The sequence below is a fragment of the Malaclemys terrapin genome, chromosome 10, assembly GCF_027887155.1.
Source record: "Malaclemys terrapin pileata isolate rMalTer1 chromosome 10, rMalTer1.hap1, whole genome shotgun sequence".
Taxonomy (NCBI): domain Eukaryota; kingdom Metazoa; phylum Chordata; order Testudines; family Emydidae; genus Malaclemys; species Malaclemys terrapin.
The window spans coordinates 48,166,888-48,184,248 of NC_071514.1; the positions used below are offsets into that span (position 1 = coordinate 48,166,888).

The window sequence follows — 17,361 nt, forward strand, 5'->3', positions numbered from 1 at the left end:
CGGTCCTTGTTTTTTCTTCTGTTGTCCAACATTGAGTCCCAGGCTCAGTGGGTCCTCCTGTTAGGCTGGGGGAGGGGCCTTTAGCCTTGGGCAGGCTGGCACCTACCCACTTCTCAGAACCCAACAGGACCACCCTCTTGCAGCCATTCGGCCTGACTTTGTCGCACAAGTCAGAAATCATCAGTGTGTTTGATGACCCTCAGTCTGCACCCAAGACAGCCGTGTAATATATGTATTAGTTATTGTGGCTATGTCACCACTGCAAAAAATGGATGTGTTTTTAAATCAAGAAATCTAACTCAAAGATAGCTCCTCAGTGTAAAATCCTTGTGAAGATAAGGCACAGGTAGTTGTTACCTCAATGCCCTATATCTGGGGTTGACCTTGACTAGCTACATCAAGGTAAAAACTACAGTACCTTGTCTCTACTAGACTTTTACATCAATATCACTAACTTGAGTTAGTTATTTCAATGTATAAACACACCAATTTTTTCCAGTGAAGACAAAGATAATCTGTAATTTTTTTAAAATACTGGTGTTCACCTACTAGAGATATTAGAATCAGTTTCCAGCTAAGAAATTCTTTACAACAGCATATCCTAAATACTTTGTTTGCTTAATTTCTTTACCATATCTTCTGCATTCTTGAAGGTTGATTTCAAGAAACTGCCTTGCTTGATCTAGCATCTCCCTGTTCTACAATCCAGACCATTACTTTATGGGTCAGGCTCTGTATCTGGAGATTGAATGTCTGTTTCGTATAAGTGGTGTGACAAAGTTCCTCCTCTATCTTGGTGGGTCCTGTGCTTATTGGCAGGTTTGTTCGCTTCGGAGATTCACCATGTGGGTCAGGGAACAGCCCAGAGAATTTCCCCTCGGGTAGAACCCACAGTCCAGGTCAATTCCTCCTGTGTCTGCTCAGGAGTTGGGAGGTTTGGGGGGAACCCGGGCCCACCCTCTACTCTGGGTTCCAGCCCAGGGCTCTGTGGACTGCAGCTGCCTAGGGTGCCTCCTGGAACAGCTGTGTGACAGCTACAACTCCCTGGGCTACTTCCTCATGGCCTTCTCCCAACACCTTCTTTATCCTTACCACAGGACCTTTCTCTTGGTGTCTGATGATGCTTGCGCTCTTCAATCCTCCAGAAATACATCTTCCCGCTCTCAGCTCCTAGTGCCTCTTTCTCCTAACTCCTCACATGCATGCTTCAAACTGAAGTGAGGTCCTTTTTAAACTCAGGTGCCCTGATTAGCCAGCCTGTCCTAATTGATTCTAGCAGTTTCTTCTTAATTGGCTCCAGGTGTCCGAATTAGCCTGCCTGTCTTAATTGGTTCCAGCAAGTTCCTGCTTGTTCTGGAACTGCCCCTGTTACCTTACCTAGGGAAAAGAGACCTGCTTAATCTGGGACTATCCCTTTAATCACTCTCCTGTAGCCCTCTGGCCTGGAGAGAGATAGGTAGGGAGCTGCTCCTCCTGCTACTAGGCCCTGGGCTCTCCCTACAACTGCTGCTGCTGCTCCAGCTACTCCCCTGGTTGGGCCAGACCCCCCCCTTTTCCGTTACCTGCTTGCTGGCTGGCTATCTGCTAGACACCCCCCCCCCCGACCCTTGGTTGCTCCGGCTACAGCCCCTTGAGGGGAGGGGAGGGCCTGCTGGCCCACTCCCCTGAGGAGAGGAGGGAGGGACCCCATCCATTGCTCCTGCTGCTGTGGACACCACCACCACCACCACCTGAGAAGGGTCTTTCCTGCTGGCCACCAGACTGCCACCTAAAGCTGCTGTGTTTGCTGCTGGGGAGCAGCTGGAGCCCCGAGGAGGAGGAGAAGAAGAGGACCATCTGCCAGTGGGGGAGCGCATAGGAATTCTACAGACCACCATGGAGAGGATTCTCATGGACTGAGTAACTTTTGAAAACCACGCCAAGTACACGCCCATGCTCACCGCTCCGCGAAGGAGCCGCCAACTGATGTCCCCAGTGGGCTTCGGGATCAGAGCAGAATAAAGGCTGGCCCACCGGGGCTCCTCACCCTCCAGAGGTGGCAGAAGGTCCTGCCACTTCGTATTGGGGCAGGACGCGAGGGTGAGGACATGAAGAACATGGAGCACGAGTATGTATAGATGTTTCCTTGGCGCAGTCTGGAACAGAACCGGCTGCAGATCGTGCAGCCAACTCATGGCGAATGGACGGGGAAGGGGCCGGTTGGGTCCATGGGGTAGGGGCCCGATGAAAAAGTCTAGAGGGCTCGGAGTGGAGGATGGGCGGGGCATGCCATCTCGCAGGACCCGATCAAGATAGTCCCGAGCAGCGGGCGGCAAAGCGGCCCTCACCTCCTGAAGTAGGCGCCGGGGAGTACGAGGTCTGGAGACCCCCATGCGCTGAGCAAGCGGCAGGAGATCCAGCCAATCTCCCCGGTCATAGTCCAGGAGGTCTCCAACTTTGGTGACTTCTGCCAGGACCAACCTCTGGCGCACCATGGGGGACTCCGCCACCTGCACACGGAGCTGGGGGTTGTGTAGCAGGGGCTCCACGAGGAGATCTGCCCCCACGGTGGCTGCCATGGACCTGGTCACTGAGAACAGTTTCCAGGTCCAGAGGAGGTCCTGGTAGAAGACCGGCAGCCCGGAGAGGTCTCGCGGAAGACCTCTCGGATGGAAACAAAGGAGCTGCCGGTCATATCGGAGCCCTCGGAAGCGGCGCAGGAAGGCGTGCGCCAATACGCTCCACGCCGGACTACCTGCACCATAAAGGAGCCTCTGCAGGGCCTGGAGGTGGAAGACGTGGACCTGAGCCTGCAGACACTTCAGGCCCTGCCCTCCCTCCTCCAGGGGTAGATGGAGAACCCCTGCAGAGACCCAGTGCAGTTCTGACCAAAAGAACTCCAGAATCGACGTCCGGAGGTTGGCAAGGATGTTGAGCCGGTACCAGAGCATGGACAGGACTAGTTGATTGAGCACCAGTGCTCTCCCTCGAAGGGAGCCACCGGAGCAGTCCTGTCCATTTCCAGAGCCGCTCCGACACCCTGGCCGAGGACGTCCCAAAACACGCGGTAGAACTCCACGGTCAGCCCGTCCATGTCCGGAGATTTATTGGTGGGCATGCGGTGGAGGGCTTCCGAGAACTCGGCCAGAGTGAGAGGCAGCTCCAGCCGGTCTCGGTCGCCCGCGCTGACCGTCGGGAGTTCATCCCAGAGCATTCTGCAAGCGTTAGGATCGGTCGGATCTGGGGAGAAAAGGCTTGCGTAGAAGGCCCTGGCCCTCCTGCACATCTCCACCGGATCCATGAGGGGGGTGCCGTCCTCTGCTAGAAGGCAGGTGACGTGCTTCTTGGCCCCCGTCTTTTTCTCCAGGGCGTAGAAGAAGTGGGAGCCGCGATCCATCTCCCGAAGGAGGTGGATGCGGGATCGAACAAAGGCACCTCGGGCCCAATGGTCCTCAAGGGTCCGGAGCTCCTCCCGCTTCTCCCGGCACGGCACGCTTCGCAGAGGGATGGATCACCGGGGCTGGCGGCCAGACACCTCTCCAGTTCTAAGACCTCCCGTTCCAACGGCCCTATCGCTGCATCCCTCCGTCGGCTGGCGCCCCGGGGTGTAGTCACAGCAGAAGAGCCGGGCGCGCACCTTCCCCAGGTCCCACCACGGTGGCGCCGAGGGAAAGGCACACCGCTGCCCTCGCCAGGCCAGCCAGAACTCCCGGAAGGACGCCACGAAGCCCACATCCTCCAACAAGCTATTATTAAAGTGCCAATAGGCCGGCTCCAGCCTCTCCGCGCAGAGAGAGGCTGTCATGGTGGCCAGATGGTGATCTGAAAAAGCGGCCGGCCAGACGCTGGAGGAGTGGGCCCGGGAAAGATGGAAGCGTGACATATAGATGTGGTCCAATCGGGAGTGGCACGACCGATGGACCTCCACCCGGACGAAAGTGAACCTCGAAACGTCATCCGGGTGGTGGTCGTGCCAGATGTCCACCAGGGAGTGATGTTCAACGATCTCCCGGAGGACGTACGTGGCGCCCGGGTGCTGCTTGGTCCCCGAGCGGTCCAGTTCCTCAAGGGTGGCGTTAAAGTCCCCACCCAGGACCAGGCACTTACGAGGATCCAAGGTGCCGAGGAAGGCGGACGCCTGCTGATTAAAAGGCAACCTCTCCGGGCCCGATGTCGGGGCGTAAACGTTGACGAGATTGACCACAAGTCCCTCCATGCGGACCCGGAGGTGCAGCAGGCGGCCTGGCACAGCCTCAGCGACCCCCAGCATCTCGGGCCGTAGGTCGTGGGAGAACAGGGTCGCCACTCCAGCCGTACGAACTGTGAGGTGGCTAAAGTAGACCCTGTCTCCCCACTCCAGCCGCCAGCTAGCTTCAGCGGCCGGATCCTTATGGGTCTCCTGCAGGAAAATCACAGAGTAGCCCCCCTCTTGAAGGAAGGAGAGTACCTGGCTCCTGCGGAGACCCATCCTACAGCCCTGGGTGTTTAATGTTGCAAAGATGATCGGTGCCATAAGGAGGGCTGGGGGAGATCCTTTCCGGCAGAGACGCTCACGGCCTCCGTCGGGCCACGCAACAATCCGTGACCAACCCCATGGGCGATTAAGGAGTCACGGAAGAGGCGGACCCGTTGGTAGGCTGCGGCGGCCTGCCTCCCAGTCCTCTTACCCTCCCCCAGTAGGGTCCTCGCGGCCCAGAGGATCTGATGAAAATCCCCCCATCGCTGGAGTGCAAGCTGTACCTTGTTGCGGGAGCCACGGATGTCCTCAAGGAACTCCTGTAGCTCCTCTCTCAGCGTATCGGGGGGAGTGGGGTTACTGATCTATGGCTTTCCCCCAGTGGAGCCCCTGTCACAGGCCCGTGGCCCACCAAGATGGGCAAGCAGGGGGCAGATACTCGACGTGGTGTCTGATGGGCTGGCACCACGTGGCCTGCCTCAGACCCTGACTCAATGGGGGGTGACGGAGGGAAGATAGCAGCCCCTGGTGGGTCGGGACAGGGAAAAACAAAGGCCGCTCCTTGGGGGTCATCCTCTGGGATATGGAAGGAGACAGCCCCAGGGGCGGCAAAAGCATCACAGGAAGTGGAGGGGACAGAGACGGGGTCGGTGTCAGGGGCAGGGCCGGAATCAGGAATAGGGACAGGGGAAGGGGCGATAGTGGGATCGGGGGTCCCAGCAGCCAGGCCACTGGGTGTGGGGGGGTAACAGCCCGCAAATGGACTCAGGGATTTGCGGGGAGGGAGGGGGGCCCTCGGCGATGCCGGGCTCATGCTCCAAGGCAGATGGTAAGGCCACAGCATCCGTAGGTGGAGAATCAACGATGTGGCCCCCACCTGGAAAGGAAGTCGGCTGCCCCTCAGCCATGAGGGAGTCCCCTGGTGACTCGGGTCCCGGCTGCGTGGCACTGGCCATCGCCTCAAGAGGCTTGGCGGCCGCTAGCGGGGTGCCATCTGCGGCCTGGTTGGTGGAAGAGTCCAGGGGCTCCTCGGAGGCGGGAGCGGAGGCAGTGGATAAGGGGACAGAACACGGGGAAAGGGGGCCGAGGTGAGGTCGCTCAAATCGAGGCCCGCTGGCAGAGGGTCGTCCTCCCCCTGGTCAGACCCAGGGCCTCGATCTCCTCATAAATGGAGGGGAGATCACCTTCCCCCACCCCAGGGCTCTCCTCGCCAGCACCCGAAGTTACACTCGCCTTGGTGCTCGCAGGGGCTTCAGATTGTAAGGGGGCGAGAGGGGCCCCAGCAGGGGCTTCCATATGAAGGGACTCTGGAGGAGGGGCGATATTACCTTCCGGTGCTGCCACGGCATCCCCAGCCGGCACCATTGAATTGGAATCGGCAGGGGGCAAAGCGGAAGGCTCGGCATCGGTGCCCCCCTTCCTGGTCTTTCAGGGGGCTACCGCATCAGATGGGAAGAGCGGAGCTCGAGCCTTCCCTTTGCCCCGCTTCCCCTGTACTAAGGACCAGCCCTCCATGGCATCATCCGGGGGCTGGCTAACAGGGGTCGGGTCAGGGAGCAAGGGCGAAGGCTCAGGGACTCGGGGAGGAAATGATGGGGCAGCATGTAGGAGGGAGGAGTCTCCCTGGGACATGCCCTTTTCTATGCCCGGCGGTATCCCTACCTCACCCTCCTCCATAGGCCCCACCAGATCGCAGGCGGCAGAGGCGGGGCCCTCCCGCTTGTCTGGGCGCACTTGGGGAGATACCCCTTAGGCCCGAGCGGGAGCGTTGTAGGGCCAGAAAGGAGGAGGGGCGGCTTCAGGCGCCGGGCAGTTAGGGGCGCCGGCGACGACGGGGCCGGCGCCCTGCCGGGGCTCGGGGGTCCCGGATGTCCCTCCATGCCGGGCCAAGGGGCAGTCCCTCCGGACATGCCCCATCACCTGGCAGAGGTAGCACCGGGGCTCCCCCATTGAATAATACACCCGGTAGCAGGCCCCCTGGTAGGGGACCAAGAAGGACCCCTCGAGCGCCTCACCGTCATGTGCCACCGGTGGCAGTTGTAACTGTACCTGCCGGCGGAACGAGAGGACATGATGGAGGGCGGGCTCTTTGCAGCCCAATGGGAGAGGGCTGACCACGGAGATCGGCCTCCTCAGGGTAAAGAGGATGGGTAACAGGGCAGCATTAGGAAGGAAGGGAGGGACAGAGGTCAGGACCAGTCAGGCGCCCAGGTCTTGTAGCGGCTCCAGGGGGATGAACACTCCCCCCACCGCCAGGCCCTTCTCCACTGCCTCCTGGGCGGCGGCCTCCGATGCTAGGAAGAAGACGACCTTTCCGTACATCTTGGAGGCCGCCACAATGGCTATGGGCCCCACCACCCTCGCCAATGCCTGCACGTAGGTCTCCACGTGGGGCGAGGCGGGCACGAGGAGGCATGGTAGTCCGGCATGGAGTGTATTGGCGCACGCCTTCCTGCGCTGCTTCCGAGGGCTCCGATATGACCGGCAGCTCCTTTGTCTCCATTCGAGGGGTCTTCCATGAGACCTCTCCGGGCTGCCGGTCTTCTACCAGGACCTCCTCCGGACCTGGAAACTGTTCTCAGTGACCAGGTCCGTAGCAGCCGCTGTGGGGGCAGATCTCCTCGCGGAGCCCCTGCTACACAACCCCCAGCTCCGTGTGCAGGTGGCGGAGTCCCCCATGGTGCGCCAGAGGTTGGTCCTGGCAGAAGTCACCAAAGTTGGAGACCTCCTGGACTATGACCGGGGAGATTGGCTGGATCTCCTGCCGCTTGCTCAGCGCATGGGGGTCTCCAGACCTCGTACTCCCCGGCGCCTACTTCAGGAGGTGAGGGCCGCTTTGCCGCCCGCTGCTTGGGACTATCTCGACCGGGTCCTGCGAGAGGGCATGCCCCGCCCATCCTCCACTCCGAGCCCTCTAGACTTTTTCATTGGGCCCCTGCCCCGTGGACCCAACCGGTCCCCTTCCCGTCCCTTCGCCATGAGCTGGGCTGAACGATCTGCAGCTGGTTCTGTTCCAGACCGCGCCAAGGAAACATCTATACACGCTCATGCTCCATGTTCTTCATGTCCTCACCCTCGCGTCCTGCCCCAATACGAAGTGGCGGGACCTTCTGCCACCTCTGGAGGGTGAGGAGCCCCGGTGGGCCAGCCTTTATTCTGCTCTGATCCCAAAGCCCACCGGGGACATCAGTTGGCGGCTCCTTCACGGAGCCGTGAGCACGGGCATGTAGTTGGCGCGGTTTACCCCATCCCAGACACCTGCCCCTTTTGCGGCATGAGGCGCATGTTACCTGGAGTGCGCCAGGCTGCAGCCCCTATTCCGGCTCCTCACGGATATTTTGTTAAGATTTTGGTTGCACTTTTCTCCTCACCTTTCTATTTATGCACTCCCTATCCGTCGCCCCACAAAGTCACGGGACCTCCTAGTCAACCTCCTCCTGGCCCTAGCGAAACTGGCCATCTATAAAACCAGAGTGAGGAGGTTGGCCGATGGAGCCTCCTGTGACTGTGGGGCCTATTTCAGGTCCTCCGTTCATTCACGTATCTGGGCAGAGTTCCTCTGGCTGGCGTCTACTGGCTCCCTTGACGCCTTGGAGGAGCAGTGGGCGGTGTCCGAGGTTCTCTGCTCGGTGTCCCCATCTGGTTTGCTTCGTTTGATCCTTTGACCTCACTCCTGTCCCTGTTCTTTTATTAGTTGTCCCCCGTAATTTTTTGGTCTTCAGGTCCTGTGGACCCCCCCATTAGGCTGCAGGGGGGGATCCTTTAGCTTTGCCCGCCCACTTCCTGGATCCCAGTAGGATCATTCTCCTGCTGCCCTCTGGCCTGGAGGGTGAAGGAAGGCAGGGGGCTGCTGCTGAGCACTGGCCTTCACTGCTGCTATTGCTGCTCCAGCTGCTTCCTTGGCTGGGACAGACACCACCACCTGCCCCCTTCTCTGCTACCCAGTTGCTGGCTGGCTGCTGAATACTCCCCCCTCAGTTGCTGCTGCTGTTGCTCCAGCTACAGCCCCGGGGGGGCTGCTGGCCTGCTCCCCAGAGGAATAGGAGAGTGAAGGACCCCAGCTCCAGCCCTTGTTGCTGAGGACGCCACCACAATCACCATCTGAGCGAGGTCCCTCCTGCCTGGACACCAGACCACCACCACCTGGAGCTGCTGAGAAAGCTGTTAGAGTCCCAAGGAGGAGGAGGAGGAATAGAAGAGGACCACCCGGTGCTGGGGGAACGCATGAAGGCTTTGAAGACCACTGTGGAGGGGGCATTTTTGGACTGAGTATTTTTTGAACTGTGCTCTTGTGGTGGGGGTCTAGACTGTGTTTGTGGGGACACACGGGGTGTGGTGTGAAGCCTGCCCCCTGGTCCATCTGTGTGTCCTCCCCGACCCCCCTCCACCACCACCATCATCGTTGCCCCCTCCCCCGCTACTCACCATCTGCCTCGAGCTCCTGCCTCTGGGACTCAGCTGCTCACCTAGGCTTGCCATGCCCTGTTGCCACCATTGGGCCTGATGCAGCAGCCAGCCTAAACTGACTTTCTTTTGTTGTTGCAAGCGCATGTGGATGCACGTGCCCCCCACTTTGGACTGACCCCTCCTCCCCCCTGCAGCAAGCCTGCAGCTTTGCCCCTGCTGCCTACCAATTTGCCCCTTGCAGCCTTTTGCCCCTCTCCCTTGCCCCAGCCCCTTGCTAGCTCCAGTTTGTTTGCCCCACGCTTTCCCTCTGCAGCCTTTGTCTGTTTGACCCGCCCCAGCCTCTGAAGCTAGCCCCATGGTTCCTCTGCCCCACTTCCAAGCCTGGTTGTTCGCCTTCCCCTGTGGTCCCCTTGCCCTGATTCGCCCCTCCCCTCGTGCACCCATGTCCCCTCCTATGCGCTTGTGCCCCTCCCCATTTTTAGTTTGAACCTGTCTCACTGCACCCTCCAATGCTGTTATATCTCCCCTCCCTTAGTGCAGCTAGAGGAGCCAGAAACCCTCCCCGAGTCGGTGACTGACCCCTAGCCCTTGATAGTCCCCGCATGCAGCCCACCCCCTTTTTTGGCACTCTCCTCCCCTGCCTGCAGCCTAGTGGGGAGGAGTGGGCAACCTGTTTCCCCTTTCCCTGCCCCCCCGTCTGGTGTTTGTCCACCCCCCCGTCTTCATTTATGGCAGGGGACGAGGTGAGTGGCATCCCTCGGGCTAACCCTGCTGCCCCTCCTCCACCCGCCCCACCATCGTCCCCCCTAGCCTCTACCTCAACCGCCGCTGCTGAGCCACCTGCTACTGCCCCTGCTGGAGCGCCGGCAGCGGCGGGTAACGAGGTGACCTCCGCTGCTGCCTCGCCCCTTCCAACTCTGGGGGAGCCCCCCCAGCCAGCAGGAAGGGCCAGGACACAAAGAAAGGTAAAGGCCCCGCCAAAAAGACCAGGCCCTCCATGGCGGGGGCTGCCCCCACTACCACGGCCCTGCCACCGGCCGTGGTGTCTCTCCCCGCTGTTCCCTCCACCAGCTCTGTGGGTGTCCCCCCCTGCCTGCCGCTGCATCATCATCTCAACCGACCACCACCTCTGCTTTCATCTATAGCAGCTGGGGCCCCTTCCCCACCTTGACCAGGAAGCACGGCATCCGTTGCCTCCTGGTACCCGCCTCGCCTCACATGGAGACGTACGTGCAGGCGTTGGCGAGGGTGGTGGGGCCCACGGCCATTGTGGCGGCCTCCCAGATGCACGGAAAGGTCGTCTTCTTCCTAGCATTGGAGGCCGCCGCCCAGGAGGCGGTGGAGAAGGGCCTGGCGGTGGGGGGCGTGTTCGTCCCCCTGGAGCTGCTAGAAGACCTGGGTGCCCGACTGGTCCTGACCTCTGTCCCTCTCTTCCTTCCTAATGTCACCGTTACCCGCCCTGTTACCCACCCTCTCTACCCTGGGGAGGCCGATCTCTGTGGTCAGCCCTCTCCCGTTGGGCTGCAAGGACCCCGCCCTCCATCATGTCCTCTCGTTCCGTCCGCAGGTATAGTTACAACTGCTGCCGGCGGCACGTGATGGTGAGGCGCTCGAGGGGTCCTTCTTGGTCCCCTGCCAAGGGGCCCGCTACCGGCTGCGTTATTCGACAGGGGAGGCCTGGTGCTACCTCTGCTGGGCAATAGGGCACGTCCGGAGGGACTGCCCCTTGTCTCGGCACGGAGGGGCAACTGTGACCCCCGAGCCCTGTGACGTCATCACCGGCGCCCCTGGCTGCCCAGTGCCCGAAGCCGCCCCTCCTCCTTTCTGGCCCACCAACGCTCCCGCTCAGGCCCAAGGGGTATCTCCCCCAGTGCGCCCAGATAAACGGGAGGGCCCCGCCTCTGCGGCCTGCAATCTGGTGAGACCTCTCCGGGCTGCGGGGGCTGGTCAACCTCCTCCTGGCCCTAGTGAAACTGGCCATCTATAAAACCAGAGTGAGGAGGTTGGCCGATGGAGTCTCCTGTGACTGTGGGGCCTATTTCAGGTCCTCTGTTCATTCACGTATCTGGGCAGAGTTCCTCTGGCCGGTGTCCGCTGGCTCCCTTGACGCCTTCGAGGAGCAGTGGGCGCTGTCTGAGGTTCTCTGCTCAGTGTCCCCGTCTGATTCGCTTCGTTTGACCCTTTGACCTCACTCCTGTCCCCGTTCTTTTATTACCGGTAGTTGTCCCCCGTCATTTTTTGGTCTTCAGGTCCTGTGGACTCCCCCTTAGGCTGGGGGGATCCTTTAGCCACTTCCTGGATCCCAGTAGGATCATTCTCCTGCTGCCCTCTGGCCTGGAGGGTGAAGGAAGGCAGGGGGCTGCTGCTGCTGAGCACTGGCCTTCACTGCTGCTATTGCTGCTCCAGCTGCTCCCTTGGCTGGGACAGACACCACCACCACCTGCCCCCTTCTCTGCTACCCAGTTGCTGGCTGGCTGCTGAATACTCCCCCCTCAGTTGCTGCTGCTGTTGCTCCAGCTACAGCCCCGGGGAGGCAGCTGGCCTGCTCCCCAGAGGAAGAAGGGAGTGAAGGACCCCAGCTCCAGCCCTTGTTGCTGAGGACACCACCACAATCACCATCTGAGCGAGGTCCCTCCTGCCTGGACATCAGACCACCACCACCTAGAGCTGCTGAGGTTGCTGCTAGGAAGCTGTTAGAGCCCCAAGGAGGAGGAGGAGGAATAGAAAAGGACCACCCGGTGCTGGGGGAACGCATGAAGGCTTTGAAGACCACTGTGGAGGGGGCATTTCTGGACTGAGTATTTTTCGAACTGTGCTCTTGTGGTGGGGATCTAGACTGTGTTTGTGGAGACACCGGGGGTGTGGCGTGGAGCCTGCCCCCGGTCTATCCGTGTTCCCCTTCGCCCCCACCACCATTGTTGCCCCCCAACAACCTCCACTGGCTGTTTTCCATCTGCCTCGACTTCCTGCCTCTGGGACTGAGCTACTCACCTGGCTTGCCACGCTCACTTCCATTGTTTGGGCCTGCAGCAGCAGCCAGCCAAACATTGACTTTCCGTACAAGTGCTCGTGGGCACACATCCCCCAACCTTGGACTGACCCCCTCTCCTTTGCAACCTTTGTCTGCCCTGCCCGTTTCCCTCTGCAGCCCTGATTGTCCTGCCCCAGCCCTGAAGCTAGCCCCTTGGTCCCTCCGCCCCATTCCCAGCTCAATTCTTTCCCCCCCTACCCTGTGGTCCCCCCAGCCCTGATTAGCCCCTCCCCTCGTGCACCCATGCCCCTTCCCATGCGCTTGTGCCTGTCCCCTGTTTGAGTTTACCCTTGTTCACTGCACTCCCTTATGCTGTTATCACCCCCAATCCCCTAGTACAGCTAGAGGAGCCGGAATTCCACTCTGAGTCGGTGACTGACACCCTCCCCTCCCTAAGTCCTTGATAGCTCCCCACGCCCATTTAGCCCTCCCCTTCTAGCACCCTCCTCCCCTGCCTGCAGCCTAGCGGGGAGGAGTGGTTGCCTTCTCTCTCTCCCCGCCCCTCGCTATTTGTCCTCCTCCACGCTCTCATTATGGCGGGGGACATGGCGGGAGAGATCCCTCACGATGATCCCACTGCCCCTCCTCCACCTGCCCCCGTGTCCATTCCCCAAATTTCTACCTCAACCGCTGCTGCCGACCCACCTGCTACTGTCACCCCCCGCTGGGGCTCCAGCAGCGGCGAGTACCTGGAAGACCTCTGCTGCTGCCACGTCCTTCGCCCCTTCCTATTCAGGGGGAGCCCCCGCAGCCGGCGGGAAAAGTCAGGGAAGAAAGAAGAGTAAGGGCTCCGCTAAAAAAACCGGGCCCTCCATGGCAGGGGCTTCCCCCAATGCCGCAGCCCTGCTACGGGCCATGGCATCCCTCCCTGCTGCTCCCTCCAGCAGCTCTGCGGGTGCCCCTCCCTCAGCCCCCAGGGCATCTGCCCAGGTGGCGGCAGCCCCCCCACCTGCCACTGCTCCTCTGACCACCGCATCCACTACCATCTATAGTGGCCAGGGCCCCTTCCCCACCTTGACCAGGAAACACGGTGTCCGTTGCCTCCTGATGCCCACGTCGCCTCACGTGGAGACCTACGTCCGGGCGCTGGCAAGGGTGGTGGGACCCACGGCCATCGTGGCAGCCTCCAAAATGTACAGAAAGGTCGTCTTCTTCCTAGCATCGGAGGCTGCCGCCCAGGAGGCCATAGAGACGGGCCTGGCGGTGGGGGGTGTTTTCATCCCCCTGGAGCCGTTGGAAGACCTGGGGGTCCAGTTAATCCTGACATCAGTCCCTCCCTTCCTGCCCAATGCCGCCCTGCTGCCTACCCTTTCTACCCTAGGGTGACCTAGCTCTGTCATCAGCCGTCTTCCATTGGGCTGCAAAGACCCCGCCCTCCGTCACGTCCTCTCGTTCCACCGGCAAGTGCGGCTTTACTGCTGCCGGCGGCACGTGACGGAGAGGCGCTCGAGGGGTTCTTCCTCGTCCCCTACCAGGAAGCCCACTACCGGGTGCATTACTCCGGATCTGGAAGCTGCTTTCAATGACCAGGTCCGTGGTGGCCACCGTGGGGACTGATCTCCTCGCGGAGCCCCTGCTACACAACCCCCAGCTTCATGAGCAGGTGGCGGAGTCCCCCATGGTGTGCCAGAGGCTGGTCTTGGCAGAAGTAACCAGGGTCAGAGACCGCCTGGACTACGACCGGGGAGACTGGCTAGCTCCCCTGACGCTCGCTCAGCGCATGGGGCTCTCCAGACCTCGCACTCCCCAGCGTGTACTCCAGGAGGTGAAGGCTGCTTTACTGCCCGCTGCTCAGGCCTACCTCGACCGGGTCCTGCGAGAGGGCATGCCCTGCCCACCCTCCACCCCAGGCCCTGTGGATCTTTTCATCGGGCCCTGCCCCATGGACCCAACCAGCCCCCCCCCCCTTTCACTGTGAGCCAACTGCACAATCTGCAGCCGGTTCTGTTCCAGACCGTGCCAAAGAAACATCTGTACACGCTCGTGCTCCACACCCTTCACTTCCTCGCCGTCGCGTCCCGCCCCGACACAAAATGGTGGGACCTCCTGCCACCTCTCGAGGGTGCCAGCCTATACTCCACCCTGGTTCCAAGTCCCGCTGGGGATATTAGTTGGTGGCTCCTTCACGGAGACATGAGAACGGGCGTGTACTTGGCGCGGTTTACCCCTATCCCAAACACCTGCCCCTTTTGTGGCATGAAGGAAACCCTGGTGCACATTTCTCTAGAGTGCGCCAGGTTGCAGCCCTATTCCGGCTCCTCTTAGATATATTATTATGGTTTTGGTTGCACTTTTCCCCTCACCTGTTCATCTATGCACTCCCCATCCTTGGCCCCCCAAAGTCGCGGGATCTCCTTATCAACCTCCTCTTAGCCCTGGCCAAACTATCCATCTACAAAACCCGGGAGAGGAGGTTGGCCAACGGGATTTCCTGCAACTGTGGGACCTATTTCCGCTCATCCGTACACTCACGCATCTGGGCAGAGTTCCTCTGGGCAGCATCCGCACAGGTAACCCAGGAAAAAAGGCGCAAAACGATTGTCTGTCGTTGCTTTCACGGAGGGAGGGAGAGAGAGGGGGGCCTGATGACATGTACCCAGAACCACCCGCAACAATGCTTTTGCCCCATCAGGCATTGGGATCTCAACCCAGAATTCCAATGGGCGGGGGAGACTGCGGGAACTATGGGATAGCTACCCACAGTGCAATGCTCTGGAAGTTGACCCTAACCTCGGTACTATGGATGCACACCGCCGAATTAATGTGCTTAGTGTGGATGCATGCACTCGACTTTATACAATCTGTTGCCAAAAATCGAATTCTGTAAAATCGGAGTAATTTTGTAGTGTAGACAGACCCTTAGAAAAGCAGCGTCTACACTACAGCTATAGCACTGTAGTTGAGCTGCTGTAGTGTAGACATAGTGAATCAGGTGGTGAGGCCACACTGCATGCTGAAAGCAGTAGAGCCAATCGGGGAGGGCACCACGGCTGCAGATGTGGCACAAATACTGATAATTATCGTTACCTGTGATTCTGCCTCTCTGAAGATGCCCTCTTCATGTCTGTAAAGAACACGGTTATTTGCTTACATTTTCAAAAATTACTTGCTGTCCAATATTCTGTGCCTCTCGAGGTGAGCCAAGTCTGGGCGCTTCTGTCGTGCCCAGAGCCCCAGTCACAGAGTGATCATCAGATGTCTCATTCCCACAACTGTTCAGTTCCAGATTTCTCAAGTCAGTAGTAAGACGCTTCCCCAGGCTGGAAACAATGCTCAGGCTGAGCACCACTGGTTTCTGAGGAGGCCCAATATGCCCTTTCATAGTGGAGCATCACACGTGGGGACCACAGGGCACTCTCCATTTGGCAGTCATTTCCCAGCAGTTCCCTTCCATTTCTTTACCTGCATCTGTAATGAGTCCCAACAAAACAACATAGATAGAACTGCTGCTTCCCCTATCCCCTATTAAATGCTGTAACATAAATGCATTGCAAACATGACTTTCTTCCAGGGCAAATAAGAGTCTGAGACAAGCAGGTCCATTTTCACTTTACCATTAGTTCCAGGGCTACAGGAACATGACATTAGCAACAAGGTACTAGAAGAATCTGTGGCCAAATTCAGCTCTGGGGTAAACATGAGCCTCTCCATTGATGTCAGAGGAGTTGCATCTTTCAATAATACATTTGGCTACTGGATCTTGCTTCAGGCAAAAATAATCCCTGATTAGTTCAATTGGTGCAAACCCTACCTTGCCCTTGTCTACTCTAAAGTTTTGTCTACTCTAAAGCTTTGTCTACATTAGTACTTTTGTTGGTCAGGGGTGTGAAAAAACACACCCCACCAACAAAACCACCAGTATGGACAGTGCTATGTCGGTGGGAGACGCTTTCCTGCCGACATAGCTACCGCCACTCATTGCAGGTAATTTAATTATGCTGGCAGGAGAACTCTCTCCTATTGGCATACAGTGGCTACATGGGACACCTTACAGCAATGCAGCTGCAGCGGTACAGCTGTGCTGCTGTAAGGTCTATAGTGTAGACATCACCTTAGGAATCAGTACTGGAGCAGCTACACTGCTTGCTGGCCACTGGTTGCTTAATCATTGCTATTCCCAAGTGTAGATAATACCTTAAAAGACAGCAGCATTACAGCCTTCCCTGTTGCTACTATCCATGGAAGCTTAAGGGTCCCAGTTTTTTCCAATATAGACATAGTCCTGGATTCTGTTTGTGTGTTTGCTACTAATTCATTGCATCACTTTGGTAAAGTCAGTTAGGTCTTATCCAACTCCACTGGAGATAGCAACAGTTGTATTACTAGTGTAAGAAGATGCTGAAGGCCACGGGTAGGGTGACCAGATGTCCCGATTTTATAGGGACAGTCCTGATTTTGGGGTCTTTTTCTTATATAGACTCCTATTAACCCCTACCCCCGTCCCGATTTTTCACACTTGCTGTCTGGTCACTCTAGCCCCACCCCCCAGCCTGGAGCCCCTCCTGCACCCCAAACCCCTCATCCCCAGCCCCACCCCAGAGCCTGCCCCCCCAGTCGGAGCCCTCAGCCCCTCCCGCACCTCAACTCCCTGCCCCAGCCTGGAGCCCCCTCCCGCACCCTGAACCCCTCATTTCTGGTCCCACCCCAGAGCCCGCACTCCCTGTTAGAGCCCTCCCTTGCTCCTGCATCCCAAGCCCCTGCCCCAGCCCAGTAAAAATGAGTGAGGGTGGGATAGAGTGAGACACCAAGGTAGGTGGAATGTAGTGAGCGGGGGCGGGGCCTTGGGGAAGGGGCGGGGCTTGGCTCGGGTGTTCGATTTTCTACCATTAGAAAGTATCAGGGGGTATAGAATCATAGAATATCAGAGTTGGAAGGGACCTCAAGAGGTCATCTAGTCCAACCCCCTGCTCAAAGCAGGACCAATTCCCAGCTAAATCATCCCAGCCAGGGCTTTGTCAAGCCGGGCCTTAAAAACCTCCAAGGAAGGAGACTCCACCACCTCCCTAGGTAACGCATTCCAATGTTTCACCACCCTCCTAGTGAAATAGTTTTTCCTGATATCCAACCTGGACCTCCCCAACTGCAACTTGAGACCATTGCTCCTTGTTCTGTCATCTGCCACCACTGAGAACAGCCGAGCTCCATCCTCTTTGGAACCCCGCTTCAGGTAGTTGAAGGCTGCTATCAAACCCCCCTCATTCTTCTCTTCTGCAGACTAAACAATCCCAGTTCCCTCAGCCTCTCCTCATAAGTCATGTGCTCCAGACCCCTAATCATTTTTGTTGCCCTCCGTTGGACTCTTTCCAATTTTTCCACATCCTTCTTGTAGTGTGGGGCCCAAAACTGGACACAGTATTCCAGATGAAGCCTCACCAATGTCGAATAAAGGGGAACGATCACGTTCCTCGATCTGCTGGCAATGCCCCTACTTATACAGCCCAAAATGCCGTTAACCTTCTTGGCAATAAAAGCACACTGTTGACTCATA

General features: G+C 58.6%; 1 protein-coding gene across 1 annotated transcript in view; it reads right to left on the reverse strand.

Moving 5' to 3' along the window:
- The window catches only part of CCDC78 (coiled-coil domain containing 78), an 87,182-nt gene that overhangs the window by 58,003 nt on the left and 11,818 nt on the right, over window positions 1–17,361 (reverse strand). The window contains exon 3 of the mRNA XM_054041918.1: window positions 14,901–15,281. The gene's annotated coding sequence lies outside the window, so the exon portion shown is untranslated. The remainder of the gene's footprint in view (window positions 1–14,900; window positions 15,282–17,361) is intronic.